Source organism: Podarcis erhardii, assembly GCF_964252035.2.
Source record: "Podarcis erhardii genome assembly, chromosome: 5".
Classification (NCBI taxonomy): domain Eukaryota; kingdom Metazoa; phylum Chordata; class Lepidosauria; order Squamata; family Lacertidae; genus Podarcis; species Podarcis erhardii.
In genome coordinates this window covers 75,905,536-75,930,475 of record NC_138509.1, presented here as the reverse complement: position 1 = coordinate 75,930,475, position 24,940 = coordinate 75,905,536, and the positions used below count along the sequence as shown (strand labels likewise).

Here is a 24,940-nt window from a genome sequence, read left to right as displayed (position 1 = left end):
GATGACTTTGGGAAGCCTGCAAGCAAAACTGGAGTGCAACCAAGTGAAACATTGCCAGCTGAGAAGATGATTCTGGAGAGATTTGTACACCTGCACTGCTGCCACTGATGTAGTGTCAGAAACTCAAGCAGCAGGAGGGGGGCCCTAGGAGCTGAAGAGATAAGTGCTGAGGGGAGTAGTGGCTCAGAAGGCAGAAGCTGGGAAAGAGGTGACATGGATTAACAGGGACGTAAGGGGGTGGAATTCTTAATTGGGAGCACCGCCATTTCTAGGAGATGGTTTCTTTGTCTCTCACTGTGATTATTAAAGTTTCTAACTGGTAAGAAGACTCGCTTTCCTTGTTCTGCTTATCTACTGCCACGGTGGGGAGGAAGCTGATTCCCTGAAGCCTGACATCTAGGCAGCAGAATACTTACACTTACAGTCCATTTGGCCTGTGTTTTCTGTAGTATTAGATGGCATGGATCCACTGCATGTCTTACAACCACTGTGAGGTTACACTGGAATCGGAAACAGATAGAATTAACGAGCCACCATGTTCATCTCATTTCATGAAGAAAGGTATTAGGTTAGAAACCAGAGATATTACTCAGTATGGACACAAGGGCTGCCATACAGACATAGAATCATATAATTGTGCAGTTGGAAAGGGATCCAATGGGCATCTAATCCAACCCCATGCAATGCAGGAACATTTGCAACTAGTTCTGCACTTCTGGTAAGACTTTATTTGCAATAGCCCAGCAACTGCTCAGACATGAGACAACATGGGTGGCCCATTTAGATTCATGGGTGGGTTTCAAAGTAATGATGTACAGTACCACTGGGTACACATCCTTGGACTCACATATATATTTGGATAGTGCCCACACTGCATGAAAGACAACTAGCAAACTAGGGGTATACTGAAATCAACTAAAATGGGGAACACGTTGATTTAATGGTTATGACTTTCATTCAGGCTGCTTGACTGGTACAAAACAAACTGTACCCTTTGAAAGCAATATTTTATAGAGATGATTATCGTGGGTACGGGTGATGAGGATACAGGGACTGAAGCAACCAGTGCACCTAAATCAGGATAAGTTGTTATTAATTGCCATCCAGTGCTTGGGCAAGTCTATGGGTATTGTGGATTTTCATTGACATTTCCCATTCCAAATCAATCAAAGTGTAATAATGCAACATGCAATAATGGGAATGAAAACAGGGAAGTTCAAAAATCAAACAATAGGAGATTTACATTCTGCAACAAGTGCTTCCATGTAGCTGGCTCATCAAGGGTAATGGATGCAATAGCGAAGGTAACTTCGTAATGAAACTGGTCAGGCTAGTAAATAATAATGAAACTAGTCAGAGAAGATGGAAGGGCTTTTTTTTGTCTCATGTGACTGTACCATTTCCCAGACTCAAATTGCGTTTTTGGATTTTTACTGAAGATATAAAATTAGCTATGCAAACTTTTCTCAAGTGTTGAATGGATAATATTTGCTGCAAATATTTGGAAGATTTACTCAGCTTTGCTTTTACATGCAACAGCTACAAGTCTGTGGAAAGAATTATTCCCCCCACCTACCCAACTTTGTAGAGACCCCCATGCCCATTGACATTTCTCTGTTTAATTGCAATTTAAATTGTGGTGTATTTCATTAGATCTCAGAATGGATTAGTATGCTCCATTAATTTAGTAGTTACATATTTAAAAGGTTTAACCCTTTATTTTACTAGTCTTACATGAATCTTGGGCTACAAATTTTAAAGAGCTTCTTCAGTTTTGGTAACTTCAGTGCTGTTGAAGGAGTGTTTTAGGGATCAGGCTTTAAATTACAAAAAAACGTGTTGATATTTTGGGTGTTATGAAAGTTCTTCACAGGAATTCAAGGCTGATATGGCCCATTCTTCTCTATAAAAATTATTAGATCACTATATATTCCATTCACATAATTTATATTCTTTTCTTCCTTGCCTACATGGCTTATTTTTTATTTTTGCATATAATGAGCACTCACACTTTACATTGTGGATGCCCTTTGCGGGATTGTGCGTGGTGCTACAGTTCCCAGGGAACTTACTGGCAAACAGGGGCCGGCCTGCCTCTCAGTGTTATTATTGGAGGTTCACGCCCAGCCTCAGTAGTCAAGTTTCATTGCTGAGAGGTGGGGCCAGTCCCATTATATATAGGGGGTGGAGCTGATAGTAGCCAGGCAGTTGGCTCAGGAGATTCACCCTCCCTACCCTCCCTCTAGTTTAATGTTTTCTTGTTTGCTGGTTAACTTTTTCTTCCTGTTTAGTGGGTTCTGCTACAGTCTTTGACTGGTTGCTGTTGAAGGACAGGGAAGAAATTTTCCTGCATTGGCAGGTTTTTTCTTCCCCATAGCAATTTGTCACAACTTTGGTGGTTTATGGCCTTGGGTGAAATCCTTTATTCTTTTCTTTCCTATAATGGGGTGTGTGTGTGTGTGAAATGGTGACTCACCCCCCCCCCCCGTGGCAGTGATTCCAGGGTCCCCAGTGTGGTGTAGTGCCAGTGTGGTGTAGTAGTTAAGAGCGGTAGACTCGCAATCTGGTGAACCGGGTTCGCGTCTCCGCTCCTCCACATGCAGCTGCTGGGTGACCTTGGGCCAGTCACACTTCTCTGAAGTCTCCCAGCCCCACTCACCTCACAGAGTGTTTGTTGTGGGGGAGGAAGGGAAAGGAGAATGTTAGCCACTTTGAGACTCCTTAAAGGGAGTGAAAGGCGGGATATCAAATCCAAAGTCGTCTTCTTCTTCTTCCCTCTTAAAAGGGGTTATATAATGGGTGTCACTGGCCATAAACTGAAAGGTTGTCAGTGAACTACCCTGTGTGTGGGGATATGGGCTGGGCTGCCTGCGTACACATACAACTCGCAGTGCACCCCCATATTTCCTTTACCCTGATGTGCCCCAGTTCCCCCGGCTGGGGGGCTGGGAGGGGTACACGCCCAAGGCCTAAGCCAAGGTCTTCCTACATTCAGAAGTTAAATAAAGTTGTGGCCTAATACAGTGGTGCCCCGCAAGACGAATGCCTCGCAAGACGGAAAACCCGCTAGACGAAAGGGTTTTCCGTTTTGGAGGCGCTTCGCAAAACGAATTTCCCTATGGGCTTGCTTCGCAAGACGAAAATGTCTTGCAAGTTCCTGCGGGGTTTTTTCCCTTCCCCCCCCTTTTCCTAAGCCCTAAGCCGCTTATCAGCTGATCCGCTAAAAGCTGCTAAACCGCTAATAGCGCTAATCCGCTAAGCTGTCAATGGGCTTGCTTCGCAAGACGAAAAAAACGCTAGACGAAGAGAATCGTGGAACGGATTAATTTCGTCTTGCGAGGCACCACTGTATTAATTCTATAACACGTTGTCAGAGTCTTTATTCCTTCCTTATGATCCCTGGGGGCTGGGGCTGTTGCGGCAATAATAATAACGTAATAATAATAATTTTATTATTTGTATCCCGCCTATATTGGATGGGGTGGAGGTCTCCCTCTGCTCAGCCCAAAACAGTCCACTCCTCCAGCACACAAATCCTCTCCTCTTTCCACCTGCCCAAAGTACAGGTGGATGGGACAGCCACTGGCAAGATTCCCACCAGTGCTAGCCCATAGAAAGCCTCCTAAATATGCATTCCAGTGAGGGGCTGAACTGGCCCAATAGCCACTAGATCCTGAGCTCATCTCACTCCCATCGCTTGATGGCACTAGGCCAGACCTGGGTCCAGTCACTCTGACAGCTCTAGGCTGGCATAGCATGGAACAGTGGATTGTCTCCTCCCTCCATGCCTTCCATCCTAGCCAGCCAGTGTGAGTGACAGGGCTGTGGATGAGGTGGTAGCTGTTGGGCAGTTGTTCTGGAGGAAGTCCAGTCTGCATTTGGGAATGGCAAAGTTAAACTAGTGTGCCAGCTGCGCCCATTCCTTGAGATGCCTGATTTGGCCACAGCGGCACACAACCTTTGGTACAACCAGTTTGGATACAAATCCATTTGTTCTACTGGGGTTGCCATCAAAACCCGTTTGTTCTACTGGGGTTGCCTTCAAAAAGTGCTCAGAAACATCAACTGGCTAAAAGGCTGCAGCTGGTTTGCTGACCAGGGCTGGTTATAGGGAACATACAACTCTCTTGTTGCAACAGCTCCACTGCATCTGAGGAAAGACCTCCTTCCTCAGTGTGGATGGTGTGAGCATTCTGAAGGCCGTTTTATGGGCCAATAGCCAGCATTCCCTTGTCCAGCTAGCCAGTTGCATCCATGGTAACCACCAGCCATGACAATGGCTGGTGAGCCCTGCAGGAGGCAAATGGAGGGACACACAAACCACCTACCCTCCTGATCCAACTCCTGGCTCATCATAGGTCTGTCCCTGCTGGTTGTGCTCAAGTGTTGAAGCATGTCCGGCAGGGGCATATTTGGCTCTCCTCACCCCCACCTTTGAATGGCAGGCACTTTCCTCCACCCCAGGCCAAATCAGAACCTTCGTATGAAACTCCCTGCAGTTTCCAAACAGGTTTGCCATGCGGAAGATAAACACAATTCCAAAACTCCCTTGGTGGTGTGGAAGGAGTCATGTGATTCTTTGGATCCAGGCCATAATATACATTACTGGAAGTACAGAGGTTGTGCTTTTGGAAAACTGGCTTCTCTCTTTGTATTTTACACACTTAAAACTGCAATCCTGCAGAGCACTCAGCTGATTAACTCCCATTGCTATCAGTGGGGATAGAAAACTGCCTAGTTACATACAGGATTGATGCAAATTATGATTTTCAATATATTTGTGGCTTTGGGAAAAGGTCATCAGGTTTCCTTGGGAAATAGTATACTTTGAATAGAGTGATAAAATGTTGAAATCATATACGGATCTTCTACTGTTTTGGGCTGACTGGCTGAAAGTCTTCCACAGAGAACTGTAACAAAATTTGTTCAGAATATTTAATAAAATTGTTGTGGCTGCATGAACTGCTGTTTGGTTTATTTCTGTTAGGAAGAGTAAAATTTATTATTGTATGGGGGGATGTATTTGTATTGTGCGTAGATGAGGTCAGAACTGATTTAAGAAGTTCTGAGCAGGCATCACACATAGCAATGATATGTATTATTTTCATCCTCACCCCAACCCATATACTCATTCCTAAACACACCTGTTTGAAAAGGGGTTTATTGGTTTAGCATTTATTTTCACATACAGCATGCTTAGGATTTTAGGTTTACACAAAAGGGGCAGAGGAGGGAGCATTAAAAACAATCCTTCTATTCTATGGAGCAATTTCAAGTAGAAAACATGTCAGATTTTTGTAATTATCTCATAATGGTTTTAGCCAACTTTGAATCCCCTGCAGAACCGGTTGTGTGTGTTTTTTGAAGTCTATTTTAGTTCTAAACCAAACAATAAATTTCAAAAGTTTGGTGTTCCTATAAATTTATTCTGACAAATATGCTGTGAGCCAAACTGGAAATGCGAGAGAAGATTGCTATGCAAGTTATTAAGTGTCATCACAACATCAGTTTCCTTTTATAAAACATATGAATCCACAAGATGCAAATGGGTACTTTTGGGATGCTGAACTATCAATGTAACATCTGACAGATGCACTGTGAATTTATCACAAGCAAAAAAAAAAAAAAAGAACATTAAAAATATCTAAGTAACACAGCTCTTTTGGGAATTTCTACAAACATACAAAAACCAAGAATCCAAAAATTAATATAATTCTGATTTTAGCTGCCCCTCATTTTAATTTGATGATTAAACATGCCAAAAAAATAGGAGATTCTCATTTGTCCATCTTCTGTCCATTGACATAAATTTCTGAAAGACTGCTAATGACGGAATAGCACTGTCCACTTTTAAAAAAATGTGATGATTAAAATTAATATGCAAAAGTTAACAAGTTAATGTTTCTGCACTTACCAAATACTAACCAATTCAATCATACTTTTTGCTACCGAAATTATCTGAAAACCCCATCTTTAGGACTTTCATCTTTTACTCTCCTGTCCCTTTTTTATCTGTTTTAGGGATTTGTTGTCTTTCAGTTTTGTGGGTGATTTGCACAATGACTGGAAAGAGAAAAAGCAAGTTCAAAACAGGTTCAGATCATCATTAACGCAACACCTCAGGAACAAGGTAGTACTGTACTTGAAAGTATTCAGTGCCAAATTAGATTGGCTCAGTTTCTTGATGATTATTTAAAAGTTTCACAAACTCAGTCCTAAACACTTTATACTGTTATTACAGTGAGACTAACTTTCATGCAAAATAATATGTTAGGATTAGAAAGCTGGGGAATAATGGATGAAAATGACAGAGTGCTGGGTTTGTTTTTGTTTTTTCAGTTTTAGGAGGGCTTATACTCCTTGAAATTAATGTATCATACCAGCCCAAACCCTCCAAGCTGAAACTCTCATATGGGGAAGAAATTGAACTTATACTTTGACTGCATTCCTGAAAGAGTAGAATTATCTTGGCTATAAACCCTTTATTGATAACTGACCTCCCAAAAGTTAGATTTTTATATGGCCGCTCATACACGAATTCATATATCTATTCAAGTCAACCTACTTGCATGTTCAGCATAGAAGCAGAACAGCGAGTCTGAAACTGAATTCTTTGAAAAAACCTTTAAACTCAACAAGTCAAATTCATAAAGGAAAGCTGCTTAAGCCTTGGCTGAATAGAACAGATATTCCTCTCCATTTATGTTTCTGAGGGACTATTAAGATTCCTTTAGTATATTATACTCTTCTTTGTACACACCAATGAAATCATATTGCTGCCAGTAAATCTATGTATGATTTATATCCCGGGCAATGCAAGATAAAAACAGTGCCCTTCATGGCCTTTCATTACGTTTTCCTTGAAATTCATTTATTTTAAAATACTTTATGTAAAAACCACCACATTTCACAGGCAGTTTGTTTTGCCCTTCTTGAAAGTTTCTTTCTACATCAGAACTTCAAGCATTAGCCTTCAAAATGTGTGTGTGTGTGTGTCTTTTAACTCTTTTGTATTCTTTTGCGATAATCTTATATCCATTACAGCCTCATGATTATCACTGGAAACAATACAAATATCTGTTACAGCAAACCCCAGCTACACCATGTTTACATGGTCCACCAATCCATGAGGGTGGTCTAACTTTAGTTTTCGCTATCCATCTCCCCACCTAATTTTTCCATACCTCTCACAACTCCAGAATTCCAACCCTCCCCACCATCCCATCGTATTTGAACTTGAAAAATAGAGAAGGGAGGAATCAGCTTGTAATTGAGACCGTTACCAGATTACCAAAAACTGGTGCAGGAATTGTTAATGAGTGACACCATTAGCAATTTTTCCCCCTGACTGAAGACCCTGTTCAAATACCTTGGACACCTTGTTAGCACAGAATGAGGTGTTCAATCAAGAGACTGGGAATTGGAAGTACCAAGGCACAGTTTCTGAGTGGTGATTACAAGGGCATGAGCACGAGTGCCAAAGTAGCAGTCTTCTACTCTGCAGGAAGCTGAACAACCTTGAAGTCTACATTTGTAAATCAGCCAGGATGATTATAGAAGTCACAAGTAAAGAGAACATATGAAACAATTATTTGCACCATTCTTTCACTGTTTTAATTTGCTCTTGACGTGAGCAGAGAACTGCTAAGAGCCACTGTATGTTTATTTCTTCTTCTTCTCCTTCTTTTGTAAATTTGGTACCAAGAATAGCATTTTCAGAGTACCAAGCCAAATGTCTCAAAAGTAGAAATGCAACAAAGAACAATTGTTTGCTGGTGAGCAAACCGCTTTCAGTGCAATAAGTATTTTGCCTTAATCCCTGCTAAAGCACCTTTAATACATATAGTCTGTAACCTCCACTGACAGGCACTTTTCTTTTTTTAAGATTCCCTCTTTTCCAAAGAAAAGGGGCTGTTTTTGTTTGCAAATTAAAAGTGTATGTTTTGCTACAGGGAAGTGTACTTCCTAAGCAACTGTGTACTTGCACAAGAAAAAAGTTTGAGAACATTTAAAAAAGTTTTTCACTTGTGTCCAGCTAGTACTTTTAATTAGGTACACTGTAAATAAACATATTTTTTTCATGGAATATACAGAAATTCACTGTAGTTTTCAATAAAATTCTATAGTATTAGCACTTTAATAGTCTGTGTTTACACAAAATTTAATTAAGTGATATGAAAAGCATGGCATGCATATCTTCCCAATTCTATAATGTACTGTTCTTTAGTAATCACCAGGCTTCGTTTTAAGCCTCTCATATGGTAATACGTTCTGTTGAAAATCATAGGGATCACTTTTAAGCATATGAGTCAAATGTCAAATACTTCCCTAGATATTTTTATTTCAAATTAATAAAACACTGATTTCCACTATTATGAGATCTGCATATTCACGTGTGCATGTGTGTGCATGCGTGTGTGTGTTTGCAATTAGCATTGGAGAATCATTTAAATAATTTGCCTCATTTTATGACATGTGTAGGAAGAAAATGCAGTTTTATAGTTCTTTTTGTTGCCTATATTAGGTAAACTGCATGACAAAATAGTTTTCTATCATTTGCTAAGTCTGAAAATTCAGAAATAAAAATTGTGCAATAATGAAGTCTTAAGAATCCATCATAAAATGTATTTGGAAAGAATAACTTTTTCAACATTTTTCACATCTTTTCTGGATTTCATTTTGCAGCTTGCAAAAATGCAGACATCTTCAGCATCAAAGGAATCTGGGTGTGTTTGTGTGTGAAAGCTTATGGTTTTAATGTTGCTAAGGACTAGAACAACTATGTATCTAACTGCTGATGGATAAAAATGAGAGACTTTTAATAAATAATCAGTTACATTAATAATATACTGGATTCTCAAAGCAGAACAGAACGTGTTACTTTGCATAAATAATCAATCACAAAAAAAGTTTCATTGTAAACCTTAGATATGACACTGAGAGACTTGATGTTTCTGTTTTTTTAAAGAAGTAGATGCATTTGCTAAAACTGTAAATAAAGCCAAGCAAAACTGATGTGTACTTTGATAATTCTACACACCTCTTAAATTTATATTTTACCATCTCACAGATCCAAGATAAAAGCAGCAATTGACAGAACTGGTTTTTAAATATACTTTTCTGGAAGCTGTACATTTTCTGGGGTTTTTTGAAATGTAGAGGGCGCTATTGCTCATGTATTTAGTAACTGTTTCCACATTTTGGGGGGGGGGGAGAGAGAAACCTCACATTTGTTTAATAGCTTGATGTTTACATTTCAAAAGTTTCCCATACATGGGGAACAAGAACATTTTATATTCTCTATTATTTGAATACAATCACTGTCAAAGTTAAATGTCAGTGTTTCCATATAAAACTCACTTGGCAGAGATTGATACCTCAGTGCCTACTTCTTGGTATTCCAAAAGTTGCAGAGGAAATGGTTTCATTTTTGACAGTTTAAGCAGAAAAAAGCCATACTTTTTAAAAGTGAAAAAGCAATTCCAGTTATTCTAAAGCCGATACACAATCCTACACACACATACACACACAAGCATGCAGTGTAAAATCTTAGCATTTGGTGTTCAACACACCTTACCAGCAGAGAACAGTGTGTAAGGTTATATCACCATGGATAATTTCCAGGCATTCCAGACCCTACATAGCCTGCCTTATAAATAAACTCCTGAGATATATTTTTTTTAAAAAAATGCAGCATAACAGTGCAGTTTGTTTACAAAGGCTGGCAATGGACCAAATGCAAAGTTAAGAACTTCAATAAAAGCAACTTTTAGGCTGCAGTACTTACATACTTGCCTAGAAGTAAGTTACACTGAACTTAATAGGACTTACTTCCAAGTAGACAACGCAAAATCAATTCAATGTGATATTTTCTCCCTGAGTGTCTTGGGTATGGCACTTTTACTTTGTTGGTTTTTTTAAGTATAGAATATTATTTTGGAACACGCTTTTTCTAACTTTTTTTCAGAATAAAACACCTCAGTCGAACAAACTTCATTGTTCCTCAGCTTCCATTAGCTTTAAAAATTTGACTCGAGAGTAGGTACTCTTGAAGAATCAAGTCATGAATGCCACATTCCTTTTAACATAAACTAACACCACAGCTACAACATTTTCATACATTTTTCACCCTTTCCCTGCCGTGGCCACAAGCAAACACACTTGTTCACTGAAAACGATGGGTGGAAAGATGCTTAAAGCATGATCTTCATACTTACCCGGGAGTAAACGCATGGGACTTACTTCTGAGTACAGAGACACAGGAATGTGCTGTAAGTCTGTGTTGGATTGTGACTTGTATCTCTGAGGATGAAGAGGGAGAAATGGAAAAGCAGCTCAGTTAATTCCAAAATGCCAAGTTTCAACTCTGTGTCAGAAGTGTAAGAAAGTTGCTTAGCTGAAAAGGGGGGGGGGGGAGGGTCTACAGTCCTTTTCTGAAGCGAAGTATTTCTTAAACAGGCAATACAAAAGCAGGTCTAGGGTATTGAATTAGGCCTTCTAACTTTTGTAGGCACAAAAAGTCACCTCTCCTTCTCAGTGTATTTTGAAATGTAATTTGAAATTTGTAGAGGATTTAATTATGGTTTGCCCATATCATCATTTTCATCTGCTTACAAATGAAGATGAACTGGTCTGCATGCACATGAAACATGAAAGCTCACACCAGTGACAAACTTAGTTGGTCCTAAGGTGATACTGGAAGGATTTTTTTTTATTTTGCTTTAGCATACACTACAGTTTCTTTCACTATTCTACTATATCTATTGATTTCAATGGATTCTGTGTGAATTCTATATGCATCATCTTGGATCCATGTTGGATTCAGAAATGAAAAGGTAAATGTTGAAAAGAGTGCGTTTTATTTAGACTACTAAATTTTAGAGTGAAGAGATGTGTTCATTTCAAAGAACACTTTAAAATAAATTGGCTACTTTTCAAATAAGAAAATGGGCATTAAAAAGAATGTGCTGTTATTTCCCCCACCACCGCCACCACAACTGCCCTTTTATTTTAGTTCAAGACAAGCTGTGGTTGCAAATACATATATCAAGAATAGATAATACTCATTGTTTGCTTTTGTTCAGGCCAAGATTCATTCAAAAGTTCGGTGTTTTTTTAAAAGAATCTGAAAAAGAGGCTTAAACCTTGCAGAGTAACAGTTGCATTTTATGATTATCAAGTCCTTTTGGACCAAGTCACCCAGAGCTTGACTGACTTGGATGCTGAGATGCATTTGGCCCTGTCTTGATGTCAAATCACTGCCATCAAAACAATGGCTCATATTACAGGAAAATCTTGTGCAAATGAGCCATAATGGAAGTGAATGACAATCTCCTAAGAGTATGCGGCAGGATTCGCCTTTGATCTGAAATACTGTTAATCTTTCTCAAACATAACACTAAGTATACTTGGCAAATCCTGTAAGAGAGAGTTTTCATATAGTGCAGGCCTGCAGAATCGAGAGCCGTTAAGTGAAATACATGCCAATCAAGAGTTCCATATTAGCTACACAATTCTTTGCACTTCTGAGCATTGTTCTGGATATTATTATTATTATTATTATTTTGTTCCTTTGTAGCAAGTGGGGTGGGGTCGAGGTTCTTTGCAACCATGTGAAACAATAGATTTAATTCATCCATGGGATATTGGTTGTCACATACAAAGTACTCGATCGGAGGCATTTTTAAATTAAAATTCTGCAATAATTTGCAGTATTGGGGCTGGTCTTGCAAAACTGCTTTGTTTCAAAATGCACTCATTCATCCCCGCTTTAGATTGCAGTTTTATTACAGCTGTAGAGCTGGAAACAAGCCAAATTACATACATTGATATTTTTCCTTCGTAATCAAAGCATGATAGGACATCTTAAACAATAGGAGAGATTTCCACGGCAAAATTCAGCAGCAGTACATCTTATCTTGTGTAGAATATTGTGGATAATAAAACCTCCCATTTTGACGTGTTTTATAGTCAAATCACACCCTGTGTGCATGTGCAGCCAAATATGTACAGCGTATGTAGACAAATGCAAAGAGGGTAAATCATATTGATTCAGTGCTGGTCGGAAATATGTCTCTTTCGGTTTTGTGCTGCTTTTGAAGTACTGCCTAAAATCAACCCTGGGCTTCAAAGGGATGGGATTATAGCCTTTATCCAGCAATTAATATGGTTGAAACTCAGAATGTCAGCACCTGACAACTATCCAGACCGGGCAGTAGCTTGGTAGGGGTCCAGTTCCCCTGAAGAATTGGAGTTTACAATAAAATTAGTGCATAAATAGATTGAAATATTGGGAGGGGAGGGGAAAGAGCATACAATTTCTAATGTCTAACGACCTGTCTCTATTTTGACATGAAGGGGAGAGAAAAAATGGTGGTGTCCCTTGACCTTTAACCTGCCTTATCCACCTAGATCATTTTAATCTCCCACCAACTGTTAAGCAGAAAGAGTGCTATTAAAGAGAAAGCTATTCCTTTTGCCTTCTTACATACATCAGATGACAACCTTCCCAAGTCCCTCCTCTCCGTCAGAGTTCAAGGGTTCAAAAATGGTCAGGATATCAAGGAAGAGTACGGCAGCAGGATGCAACAAGAAAGAGTTCTGAGCACTTTTTTCTTTTTAATGCAGAGTAAATAGATAGACCGACAAATAAGATATTGTGTTTGTGTTTGTGTGAGGGTGGGTGTACACACACAAACTAAAATTTTACTTCTGACTACTTTTCCCTCAGAAAGCATCTTAAGGGTTATAATTTTAGGGGGGGGGGATGCAGTGTTTGCGATCATCTGAGACGGCTCACTTAAGAAGGAATTCAAGAAAAGTCGAAGAACATGACATGACAAGTTTATTTTATTTTTTTAAAAAAGCAGCTCTTTGTGCAGATAGTAAATAACACAAGGATGCATTTCGGTACATGCGTAAAGCATGAATAATTTATGACCTAGCCATGATACCTCTAATGTACAGCTGGGCTATGAAATCTTTCCTAGGAGGTAGCATAAAATGCGGAGTGGGTGAGCTTCTTGCAGTTCTGTATATATATATATATATATATATATATATATATATATATATATATATATGCATAGCCTTGTGAGGCTCACATTTTTAACTACACATGTTGGTTGTGATGGCATTATGTGTTTCTTTCCAGAACTTCCACTGGCTTTGATGAAAACATTCCAGGTGTGTGTGTGTGTGTGTGTGTGTGTGTGTGTGTGTGTGGCTTGTTCAAAAAACTCCCCAATAAGTGAGTGAGACATGCTAAGCAACATGTTTAATTTATGAAAATCCAAACTTTGTTACTAAAAGCAGCCGCAAAACTCTGCGTTGATGGAGGCAGGAGGGAGAACGACTGAACGGCAGAACTTTAATCATGACGATGCTTTGTTGGTTGCTGTTTGTAATACAGCAGGCTACCATAAATAATGGACAAGAGGAGAGAAAGAGATTTTATCTTTTTTGTATCCTAGTGGTGGTTGTGTCCAGCAGCATTAGTCAGTGATAGGTGGTTAATAAGAACCACAAGACACCAGAAATCAAAGGCTTCAAAGTGCTTCTTGACTTGCTATTTCACAACATGGCATGGCATGGGGATCCTCAGGATTGCAAGGAGCGATACATGCACAGGAGAGACAAAGCCACACACACAAAAATAAGAGCTTTGCTTGCTGTTTTGACCACAATGATGCCTTTCGCCGAAGAGACAAGCTGTTTTTAAAACTGAGAAACCACTTGCCTTTTCAGCAATAGAAATCTCTAAAGCAAAAACAACAAGAAAAGTTTTGGGTGGGTGCATAGGCTTGGAGGCAAAGAAGCCTGAGCAGAATGTCACATAGAGGAGGGAGAAAGGTTGTTTTCTGCTGCTCCAGAGAAGCGGACACGGAGCAATGGTTCCAAACTACAAGAAAAAAGATTCCACCTAAACATTAGGAAGAACTTCCTGACAGTAAGAGCTGTTCGACAGTGGAATTTGCTGCCAATGAGTGTGGTGGAGTCTCCTTCTTTGGAGGTCTTTAAGCAGAGGCTTGACAACCATATGTCAGGAGTGCTCTGATGGTGTTTCCTGCTTGGCAGGGGGTTGGACTCGATGGCCCTTGTGGTCTCTTCCAACTCTATGATTCTATGATTCTATGATTCTATGAATTCCACTTGTACAATAGGGCTTCCCTAAAATATGGTCTGAAGCTCAACATCAAAAAAACGAAGATCATGGCCACTGGTCCCATCACCTCCTGGTAAATAGAAGGGGAAGAAATGGAGGCAGTGAGAGATTTTACTTTCTTGGGCTCCATGATCACTGCAGATGGTGACAGCAGCCACGAAATTAAAAGACACCTGCTTCTTGGGAGGAAAGCAATGACAAACCTAGACAGCATCTTAAAAAGTAGAGACATCACCTTGCCAACAAAGGTCCGTATAGTAAAAGCTATGGTTTTCCCAGTAGTGATGTATGGAAGTGAAAGCTGGACCATAAATAAGGCTGATCACCGAAGAATTGATGCTTTTCAATTATGGAGGAGACTCTTGAGAGTCCCATGGACTGCAAGAAGATCAAACCAATCCATTCTGAAGGAGCCCTGAGTGCTCACTGGAAGGACAGATCATTAAGCTGAGGCTCCAATACTTTGGCCACCTCATGAGAAGAGAAGACTCCCTGGAAAAGACCCTGATGTTGGGAAAGATGGAGGGCACAAGGAGAAGGGGACGATAGAGGACAAGATGGTTGGATAGTGTCTTCGAAGCTACCAGCATGAGTTTGACCAAACTGCGGGAGGCAGTGGAAGACAGAAGTGCCTGGTGTGCTCTGGTCCATGGGGTCACGAAGAGTCGGACACAACTAAACGACTAAACAACAACAACAACACCTCCTTGTGATACTTCAAAACTTCTCTGGACCACCAGGGACCCTCTGCAGTGACATGGGCACTGTGAAAGAGGGCAGAAACCAGGGGACTGCCTTGCATCAGTGCAAGGGCCTTTCACTTATACAAGAACTAGTTTCAATCCCAATCTATGTTCTCTCCTGTAGGTGCATGTTCTTTCCCCCCTATAAATCAGGTCGACACCTTATCTAAAACATAACATGCTGAAGATCCATCCAGCATCTCTCTGCTGTGTTAGCATGAAGAGCAAGTTCTTGCCTGGATGTAATATTTGAACCCCTACCTAGCAGTGCTTTCTTCACTACATTGACATAATTAGTAATTCCATTCCTGGATTTGCATTAAAATACACTACAGATTGGCCTGTTACCTGAAAACAGCTGCTCTTCACATTGCCTTTTACCTGGCAGCAGCCAGCCTTGATCATTAGCTGAGGGCCAATGTAAATGTTACCTATTCCAAATGGGACTACCCCCAAAAAAAAGCTTTCACTCACAGTGGCATTCCACACGGCAATATTTCAAAGTCTGTCACCCCAAGCTTTAGTGGCATTGCACACTGTGGGTGGTGGCGGATCTTGGGGTCTCAGATTTCAATGGTGCCCTGTGCAACACAAAAATTCAGTGTTCCCCGCCTCTCACACTACATTCCAAGTTACAGTTGTGTCATCTCCTGGGGCACACCCGAGGCTCTGTTCCAGATGCAACCGAACCTGCCATGCTCCCCTAAATCCACCTCTGCTGTGGAAAAGTGAAGGAAAATAACAGATTTCAGAAAGCAAGTGTCCATGAGTGCAAAATGCCCAAAGTGTCCCACCCTGGCCAATAACTGCCATGGTGACATCTTCATTGGACTGCAATAAGCAGGTACAAGAATGGTCACTTGAGGAAGCAAAGTTGGAGAGATCCTATCTAGGAAACAGAAGTCTGTGGCATTTCAGATGAGGTAGAAAAATGATTAATGATAGATAGATAGAAAAGTAGATCGATAGATGATGATTAGATAGATAGATAGATAGATAGATAGATAGATAGAGGTGATAGATGGATAGATAGATGATAGATATAGATGATAGATAGATGATATCGTAGGTTGAAATTTGTTCCCAGTTAGGGTTTGGTGACAATAATAGACTGAAGAAAACCCCCAAAAGGAATAGTGTGATTTCCACTTCAAGTGTATAAATGACCATCATCCTCCCAACTTTTTAAAAAGCAATCATACACCCCAAATTGGTTATTCTAACATCTTTGTACTCTCATGTTCTGTCTTCATCCCTGTCAAAGCATTCCTGACACTCAGTGGTGATTCAGATTTACTGAGCCAAAGCTTCTATACTGGCAATAACCACCATCTCGGGTGAGGAAAAGAAGCAGAACAGGATACAGAGCTTTTATGTGGCATAGAATTGAGAGGACAGAGGGTGATTCTGATGAAGACAAGACAGCACATCCTCCTAAGGCCCTTTTCAGCTATGGAGATAATTGGGGAAAGCATATGTGTATTGTAGCAAGCAGCCATACCCATTTGAAATAATCTAATTAATGAGGAGCAAAGCAGGATAGCTATAGCTATGCCAGCACAAGCTGCTCTATGTGCCAGGTGTGGCCCTCTTGAGTTTGATGAAGCACAACTCCCATCATCCCTAGCCATTGACCATGCTTGCTATGGCTGATGGGAGTTGTAGTTCAGCAACATCTAGAGCAGGCCTAGGCAAACTCGGCCCTCCAGGTGTTTTGGGACTACAACTCCCATCATCCCTGACCACTGGTCCTGTTAGCTAGGGATGATGGGAGTTGTAGTCCCAAAACATCTGGAGGGCCGAGTTTGCCTATGCCTGATCTAGAGGGTTAAAGGTTCCCTGCACCTGCTCACAACCATGCATATTTACCGTACATAGGTGCAAGCAAGTCTGGGTGTTTCATTTAATGTCTCAAAATGCAAACACAAGATATGTTTTCACTAGATCAGGAATGGACCATCTCGCCAACCTTTTTGGACTAGTGAGCATGTTTTAAATTTTGAGAGAGTGCTGTGGGGACAAGATGACTCCCATGAAGGCACAGCATAACACAAAGTCACAGAGAGTATAGTCTTGGTGAAGATTTCCCCATAAATGTATTTTCATACTAGAAGATGTTTAACCTGTTGAACTTCTGCCTGCCATGTAGCTGTGAAAGGCACAAAAATCCTGTTTTCCTTCTGTGCCAACCGTAAACCAAAATCTAGGCTGCCATACTGTCTCATTTACATGGGAGTAAGCCCCGTTAAATGGGACGCGGGTGGCGCTGTGGGTAAAACCTCAGTGCCTAGGACTTGCCGATCGTATGGTCGGCAGTTCGAATCCCCGCGACGGGGTGAGCTCCCGTCGTTCGGTCCCAGCTCCTGCCCACCTTGCAGTTCGAAAGCACCCCTAAGTGCAAGTAGATAAATAGGTACCGCTTTATAGTGGGAAGGTAAACGGCGTTTCTGTGCGCTGCGCTGGTGCTGGCTCGCCAGAGCAGCTTCGTCACGCTGGCCACGTGACCCAGAAGTGTCTTCGGACAGCGCTGGCCCCCGGCCTCTTAAGCAAGATGAACACGCAACCCCAGAGTCGGTCACGACTGGCCCGTACGGGCAGGGGTACCTTTACCTTTACCTTTAAGCCCCATTAAACATGAAGAGACTAATTTTTGAACAGGCCTGTCTATCATTTAACAGTGACTTAACTATACAGTAAATTCTTAATTGGTGCCTGCTCTTCAGCTCCTGCTCAGCTAGAGACATGCCCAAATCTCTTTGCAAAGTATTCACATTTGGCACTGAGGTGGAGGGGATTCTTTAACATTCACCCACATTTATTGTGTAGTAGTATTTGCAGAAAATAAGTTCTAGGGAGTACCTGATCTGAGAACCCACCACAGGCTGCTAGAGGGATATGAAGGGCAAACTATGGAGTTTCCAAAGAGTAAAAAATAAGACAGAAGCAGGAAAAGTACACTAAAGTGGTGGGGAAACAGCAGCTCTTTAAGGCACCGCAGGTTCCCATTGCCTTGTGTCCAAACAACTCACTCGTCAGTCTCCGCTCTGACTTCACTCACTGGCTAGTGAGTGGGAGCTCACTCACTGGGAGCAGCCAGGCTGGTTCAGTTCACTGATCTGGCAACCCACAGGTAATCTGTGGCCCTCTAGATGTTGTTAGACTCTAGCTCTCATTCACCCCAGCCAGGATAGTCAGTGGTCCAGGAAAATGGGAGTTGTAGTCCAGCAATAACTGAAGTGCCTGAGGTTCTCCATCCCATGCTGATACTCATCTCCTTACTTTCTCAATAGATATTCATTCTTTTGTTCTTGCATATTTTGTTTGAGATGCCCGTACAGTCTTTGTTTGTGTATTCCATAGCTGTTCCTGTATTCCATAGCTGTTCCTCACTGTTTCCTGGATGCTAGGTAAAGGGAACCATGAGTGTTAGGTCCAGTCGCGGACGACTCTGGGGTTGCGGCGCTCATCTCATTTTATTGGCCGAAGGGGCCGGCGTACAGCTTCCGGGTCATGTGGCCAGCATGACTAAGCCGCTTCTGGTGAACCAGAGCAGTGCACGGAAATGCTGTTTACCTTCCCACTGGAGTGGTACCTATTTATCTACTTGTACTTTGATGTGCTTTCAAACTGCTAGGTTGGCAGGAGCAGGGACCGAGCAACGGGAGCTCACCCCATCACAGGAATTCAAACTGCCGACCTTCTGATCAGCAAGTCCTAGGCTCTGTGGTTTAGACCACAGCACCAGCCATGTCCCTTCCTGGATGCTAGATCACTATCAAACAACAACCAATGGTAGGATACAAATAGAAACAATGAAAAAAAGTAACTTGTATACAATACTTGTATGCAAAATGACAAAAGAGAGAGAGAGCGAGAGCAGGATTTGGCTCCTTGATTTGTTGGTAGTAGCAATCTTAGAAGAAGAAATTCACTGCCATGATAAACTATTTTCACGCTTTGCAAAAGGCATTCTTTATGGAGCCACCGCACTGTCAGTGTGGTTAGAATGGGGAGTGTTCAGCATTGTGAACGCGAACACAACAAAGTATCGTGCCTGCTAACAGCAATCTCAATTATGCAAGTTTCCTTATGCAGCCAGCACAGCAGCGTCCAAAAGCTGGAGGGAAGGATCTGTGTGCTTTGAGAAACCCTAAGGTATGAAGAACTACAGAAAAGAAAAAAGAATCTTTTGGGGGAAACTCTCAGAAGAGGATCCCCCAAAACTAGAGCCCAATGAGGACTGACAGTATGCTGAATGGCTGCTGGGGGAGGAAGAATGGGATGGCGTACAGTGGTACCTTGGTACCTGAATGGCTTGGCTCCCGAACAAATTGACTCCCGAACGCTGCAAACCTAGAAGTAAGTGTTCCGGTTTGTGAAGGTTTTTCGGAAGCCAAACGTCTGATGCAGCTTCTGCTTGAGTGCAGGAGGCTCCTGTAGCCAATCAGAAGCCACGACTTGGTTTTTGTTTTTTATTTTTTTATATAATATTTATTGGTGTTTCAAAAAGTTACAAGAATAAAAAAGAAAGAAAAAGAAAAACAGAAAATACAAAATACAGAAAAAAATAAAAACAATTAAAAACAAACCAATCTTTCCATATCTTATCTATCATTTGCTTGTTTCCTTGACCTCCTCACACCTCCCTTTTTTGTATTCTAGTTCATTAGTTGTTTCAGCAAATCCTTTCCTTCTTTGTTTTTATCTTACTAATTTATCTTAATATATTGTAACTTTACATTCTGACCTGTTAACAATCCATTTTTACTTAACATTACTGCTAAAACCACATAGCTTCATTCCAGCATCCTTCTAACATTCCTTAATTTTACAATGTTTCTGTAGATAGACTGCCACGACTTGGTTTTTGAACGGTTTCAGGAGTCGAATGGTTTAAGTTTGAGAAGCAAGGTACCACTGTATTCTCTAAACAGTAGATGCTGGCTCATTAGGACGAGAGCGCTATTGCCCCACCAGCATTAGTTCATGCTCAGACACCTGCCTGCCTCCTTATAACCAGTCCATGGGATGGCACTGCTATGAGCTTCCTCCTCCTTAGTGCAGCCCATTGTAGAACTCAACAGGAAGGAGGATGGAGACCAGCCTAGAATTAGCTGGCTTTGCCTATCATTGGCTCTGGCTCTACCTGTCATTGGTGTGCCTGCCTTCTGACTTACCAGTCCCAATGGGCACCAGCTGCCAATGATTCTAAAATAAGACATGGCTGGATAACTGGAACCCTGAACAGGAGCACTTTACCTGCAATGTTTAGTTGCAGATGCCACCTGTATCTAATGTTTGTTAATGGTAGCTGCTCAAGTCCAGATCCAGTCCAGAACCCAATGAAGATCAACTATGAAAAAGTATCCTGGTTAATTGATAGGAAAGTACTCAAACTGAACATGGCTGCTAAAGATGGGGAAGGATAGATAATAAACTGAGTTGTGCCATCCCCAAATTCTTCAAAATGTTCCTTTTTTTTAAGAGTATAAAACATGACCAGGTTCTCAATAGCTTGAGAAATCCCAAGTTGTTTAGTGAACTACAGCTAGCTTGTTCCATTGCATTTGGATGAAGGAATCTTTAATTTTGAAATTCACTGCCTCTCTACCATTACAAGACCCTCCAGGGCAATGATCTATCAAGTTCTGACTGTCTCAAACTGTTTGTGCTGGATTCAGCATCTATCACTTCTCTGACTTGCTGCACAATCAGCCAAGAAACAATAATTTTCAATTAAGAAACCTGGAGAAGACTTGGGGACTTGATTTATGGTGCATGACTAATTACCAAATAGCTAGTCTAATGAAAATTAAGCTCCTGGTTACTACAAAGATTTAACTTCATTTTCATGAAAGGATGTTGATATGACACAAGATATAATTTACTGAAATGTTATTATATGTGTTAAGACAATAAAATGCTATAATTTGTAATTAAAATGATCTTATTCTAATTGCATATCAATGCAGTATTTACAATATGAACAGTTATGTCACAATACTTTTCTGAGTCCCGTCCCCCCCACATCATATATCTAAAGGCAATAAGGCCCCTCTGACGAGCTTCACTCGCTCATTCATTCTCTCACTCCAGGCCAAACTACATGTTACGCTGGGAGATCTGTGATTGATCTCCCGGCTTTTTAATTTCTTTTTACTGAATGCAGATGTGGGAGCTGTTAATTTGGTTGGGGAAGCAGCATGGGGGCTGGAGGTGTTTAACACTTTCACTCTGTGACATTTTCCTGATCTACATTGCCCCCTGCAAACACCTCTTTGCTGGGGGAGGGAGAGAGGAAGTGGTGGTGTATTACAATACACTCGCCCATATCATTGCTGCAGTTTTCCCCTATAGAGCAAATAACTTGAGAAGAGTTTATGTAGAGTTGGAAAGTGGCACGGGGGGGGGGGGGAGAGTTAAACACCCCCACCTATTAATGCACACAAACATGCACATCTCAGATGCAGAATCATACAAGGTGTGACTGGAAAGTTTGGTGAATGGTCACAGAAATCGGACAGCGAGAAATATTTGAACATACCTTACAGCCCCTTCTGACACAATGCACCATTGACAACGTTCGTAGAACTGTTGGAAACTTCTGGAGAAGTCCTCTTTTCAGTTCCCTCATCACAACAGTTTGGACGTGTGAAATGTTGGAAAATCTGTGCCCTTTCAGTGCAGATTTCAGTTTTGGAAAAATAAGGAAATCCGGTGGGGCCAGATCAGGAGAATATGGAGGGTGGGACAACTCAGTAACCTCAGTAACGATTTCACATGGAATATGCAATTCTTCCACCATCATTCAGACGGACAAATGTCGATCCCGCATCAGTGACTCACGAACTCTGTTGACATTTGCCACCATTCTGTTTTGTTTTGTTTTTAAATGATATTTATTAAAAGTTACAAAAGTTACAAAAAAAGGCAAAAGAGAGAACAACAAAAAATTAACAAAACATACATAACAGTACATCAAAAAAGAAAGAAAAAACACATAAAAACCAATACACCAATAACAATAAAAAAAGGAAAAAACACACACATCCAATATTCCATATCTCCATCCTTCATTTACTTGTTTCATCGACCTCCTCACACCTCCCTTTTTGTATTCTAGTTTCCTGGGCTCAAAGCACTCATCCTGCTTCTTTCTCCGTCAGAGTTATTTGTTTCAGCAAATTCTTTCCATCTTTCTCAATTTTTATTGAATAATTTGTCTTACCATTCTAACCTATTAGTTAACTCAGCAAATCCTTTCCATTACTAAAGCCAAATATTTTCATTCCAACATTTTCCTAATGCTCATTAATTTTACACTAATTCCCAATATAAGTAAAAAAAATTCTTCCAATCTTCCTCCAGCGTCTCTTCTTCCTGGTCTCGGGTTATGTCAGTCCTTACTGTCCGTTCCATCTAGTCCATCAACCTGGTAATCTTATGTACGAGGCTCTTAAGTCTTTTCCATGTCCCTTCTGCAGATCTTCTTCTTGTTTGTACTTGCACTTTACCTTATCTTTTGTTGATCTCTTTCTTAATTCCTTTCCTTTCTCATTGAGGAGTAGGTCTCGGGGATGTTCCAACTCAAAAATATCTCCGTCTCTCCTCAGCAGATCAGCCCATTCCCCACAGTCCCATTCCCCACAATCAACAGTGTAGTCCAGAAAATATTTAAAGGCATGTTTCAAAGTCCCTCCAAACTTAAGGGCCCCCACAACTCCAGACCCCCCTGGCCCACTCCAGATTCAACCTTCAGCAACAACGGCTTATGCTCCTGTAGGGCCTCGGGCCTCCATTTGTATTACTTGAGGTTCAACAGCAGCCTCCTCCATTATCTTCTGCGTTTGCACTTGCTCTGTCAAAGCAGGTTCCTGAGTTGGCTCCTGGATGGTTTCTGTATAAGTATTCACTGTTTGTCCAAAATTTTTGATTGCAACAGTCATCAAGTCCATCTTCTCATGCATCTGCTCCAACAAAGTGCTTGTCTTGCATATGGCAAGCACCAAAACTTCTTCCAAACACATTTTTGTTCAAGGTCACAGTCTGATCCCACGATCCTTATCACCGCAGCTGTCGAGTCCCCAGATCGACTCCAGCAACAATTTAACAAGCTCCCTCTAGAGGAAGCAATTTCTATTTGTATCCATCTTTTGAAAGCAGATCCAACAAAAGAAAGTTACTTTCATTTTTCAGATTTCTTGTTTCTTTTAAATGCAAAAGGCAACATTGGAGACAATTTGTTCCTCTTCTTTAACTATCTGTCAAAGGATGCTCCTTTCACAGTCAATGAACTTCACCAAATATCTCTGTCTCTGACACCCCGTTCCCAGGTTTGAGACGGTGGAAATTTATTTTTCTTTACTCTCTCTCCTGCAGGCTTAAACAGTCAAAATTCCCCCTCTTTACTCCTGCTTCCAAGAGGGGTTTAGATGGTTAAAACAGGAGGAATTTTAAACCTTTATGTACAACTTTCCAGACTTTAGCTTGCACAATTTTTGCTTCAGGCTATTTACAAAAGCGGAAGGCGGACTTCCTGTTTAGAACCTTCCCGCTCGAGTGCCAAATTAAAATGTTTCTTAGCCCAATTTTCCATTCTACTCACAGGTACTTGTTTAGAGTCCAATTGTCCACAGGAAAAAGTCAGCGCTCTCCGGCAACGGCTGTGCGGCTTCACTCCACAAAAATAGCGGTCGATTCAAAACACCGCGCCGCTCACCCCACGTCGCTTCGGATCCCCGAAAAAGGGGTTTCCTTGCGTGTAGGGGGGGTGCTCCTGGCATTTGCCACCATTCTGCTCATCAACGGTCTGCCAGACCAAAGGTCATCATCGATGGTTTGCCACCCTTCACAGAAACACTTCACTCATACACTGTCTTTCGAGTTACAGCTTCATCTCTGTACACAATTGTGAGCATTTTATGGGTTTCCAATGCTGATTGTATGCTTCAATATTTCTCGTCCGATTTCTGTGACAGTTCACCAAACTCTCCGGTCACACCTTGTATATCTTCTGGCATAATATGATGTTTGGTTCTCACTGCATGGATAGCATCATCATTTGTTTCGTCACAAGGTGGCATGGAACTTAGTTGTGTTTGTGAGGAGTTGGGGATTTCCTGTTGTGGTTCTGTTCTTGACTCACAGAGAGAACAAATTTCCTGCCTAGCTTCCTGACTGGTGCCACTTAAGCCTTCCATGACACTTGCTTTGGTACCAAAAGGTTTGTAGAATACCATAACTGCCAGGGGATATAATAACAACCGATATACATCTGGTGTATACAGACACTGGTCTTGTTTGGTACCACCACTTTGAAGGAGGCTGAACTTGTCTGTTCAACAATTAATTCCCCCATAATGCAATGCCAGTGAGCCACTCTTGGTATGTGGTGGGCACATTGAGGGAGGAGGTACATGGCCCACCGGAGTGACCACAGAGGGCATTTTGAACCAGGGCCACCTTAGCCATCCCTTTGTGCAAACCAGCCCTCCAACCTGTGAAATGGGACCCACAAATTCTTGCCTCCCTGGTCCTCATTCAAATAGCAGGACAGATATGGTGGCTGGGCTTCAATCAATACTTATCAGTTCTTTGACCCTGAGGGTGATAGTCAGCTAAGGGTTACTCAGAGTAGACTTATTGAAACTAATGGGCCTAACTTGTTCATTCATTTCAGTGGGTCTGCTCTGAAGAATACCACATTGTTGAATACCACCCCATGTTCCACCAGGGGTCTGCTCTGAAGAATACCACATTGTTGAATACCACCCCATGTTCCACCAGGGTCATCACTGTAGTCACTGGACTCCTCATTGGCCCTTTCAATGGCACTGCCAATCCCCTTCAACACTGCCATGGGGACAAACCCTTAAAATGTTGATATGGGTTTGCAGCATTGCTTGGATAGCTCAGTTGGTTAGAATGTGGTTTGATAACACCAAGGTTACAGGCTTGATCCCTGTATGAAACAGCTGCATCGATCTCCATTGCAGGGTGTTGAACTACATGATCCTCAGAATCCCAAAGCTAT

At 41.3% G+C, this 24,940-nt stretch overlaps 1 long non-coding RNA gene across 1 annotated transcript; it reads right to left on the bottom strand.

Moving 5' to 3' along the window:
* Positions 1-293: 293 nt before the first annotated feature.
* On the bottom strand, positions 294-10,339 carry LOC309342425. Its single transcript, XR_014156801.1, has 3 exons — positions 10,218-10,339; positions 5,915-6,063; positions 294-500 (listed from the first exon to the last, which is right to left on the bottom strand). It is a non-coding gene; the product is annotated as an uncharacterized lncRNA (long non-coding RNA).
* Positions 10,340-24,940: the final 14,601 nt, after the last annotated feature.